This window comes from Loa loa (genome assembly GCF_000183805.2).
Source record: "Loa loa unplaced genomic scaffold supercont3.199, whole genome shotgun sequence".
In the NCBI taxonomy this organism is placed as follows: domain Eukaryota; kingdom Metazoa; phylum Nematoda; class Chromadorea; order Rhabditida; family Onchocercidae; genus Loa; species Loa loa.
Window position 1 is genome coordinate 56,672 of NW_018108379.1, and position 1,735 is coordinate 58,406.

The window sequence follows — 1,735 nt, forward strand, 5'->3', positions numbered from 1 at the left end:
TTTGTTTTGTTTTTGTATCATATCATTATTATCTAATATCATAAATTCTTATAAATAATTGATGATTTCATATCTCTTAAGAATGTTATTCGATAATTTGATGCATTTCCAATAAAAATGATTGGAAACGAGTGATATTAATGATGAATATGATGATAATAATAGTAATGATAACAATGATATCAATGATAATGAAAATGATAAATGTTAAAAATATCTTGAAACATTAATCATTTGGATGAAAAGACGATAATATCAAGATCGCTTCATCTGCTCGAGATTTATTTTTTATTTTTATTTAAATTTTATGCTTACGTTTATTTTATTTAACTCATTAAATATAATGATTAACTTAATTACGTAATTAATGATTTACGATGACAAGAATTGTTATTTCTTACGTATTTTTGATATTTGATTTAAAATTTTCCCCACCTTCTATTAATTTTTTTTGTCACTTTATTTTTTTTTTTGAAAGTTACATTGTGTTCTTTATTCAATAATGCATATCAATCATCCATTATTTCATTATAATAATGCTAAAATTATTTCTGCAATATGTTTGATCCAATTTTTTTTTTTTAACAAATTATTAATTCCTTTTTCCTTGCTGATTTATATTACAGTAATTTTATGTAAATTCAAATTTATAAAATTTTGTCGCGAAAATAAATGAAACTTCTTAGGATCATTTGTACATCATTTTCATTCAATCCAAATTCAAATTAATTAAATTAAGCATGATTAGTAAATTAAGGAGTGATTATTTTTAAAGATAAACTTGAAAATGACAATTAATGTTCAAATGAATTAAATGAAGTTACAAAAGTGAAATTGAAGAATATGGACAAAATATATTTTTTAATTGGAAATGGAAATAGAATGTCCAAAATCAATTCTTGCCAATTCTAATAAATGCATTAAAATGAGTACAAATGTGATATTTGAAATATTAATGAATAAATTTATCAAATTTTCCGTCTCCAATTGTGCTTATCATGAATATATAAAATATTATTGCTATGGGGATTTATAATCTTGAAATTAATTTGAAATATTTGTAATGATATTTTACACTTCCTGGGATAGTTATTTCATTTATTGATTCAAACATGCCTATTTTTTTTTTTTAGATTAACAAAAATGATAAAGTTCGCTCAGAACTCCCCTCCTTTTTTTCGTTTTTTTTTCATCAAAAATCTAAAACAGCTAATTCGAATCGATTTATATCGAAATTCAATTACTTTTTATCAATTTAATTTTATATTCTGATCAGTGATAACATTTTTTCCTCAATATTTATTTGCAATTTAAATGATTTCTTAAAGCTCATCATATTTGTTAATTCATTCAAAATTCATTTCCTTTACTATTCCGAATTTCTTCAGATCTATTTCGCTTATTTCTTCTGTTCTCAGTTGAAATGTTTCGATATCAGAAAGAGCAGTAAGAAATCTTCTCCCTAATTGGTTAATTTTTTTTAATTATTTAAGAAATTCAGCAACAATCAATGTATTTTGCTATCATGAGCAATTCTAGAGAAATAAAAATTTGATGGAATTTAATAAATTAAAGCAAACATTTCCATTGATGTATTCCAATATTGTCGCCGTAAAAAAATTTGAAAATTCAACTCTCTATGCATCATACAAATACCTAGAAACATTTCAGGAGATTTTTTTTTCTCTTTTTTTTTTTTATTTAATTTCATTCCGATATATTATAATAATGTAAA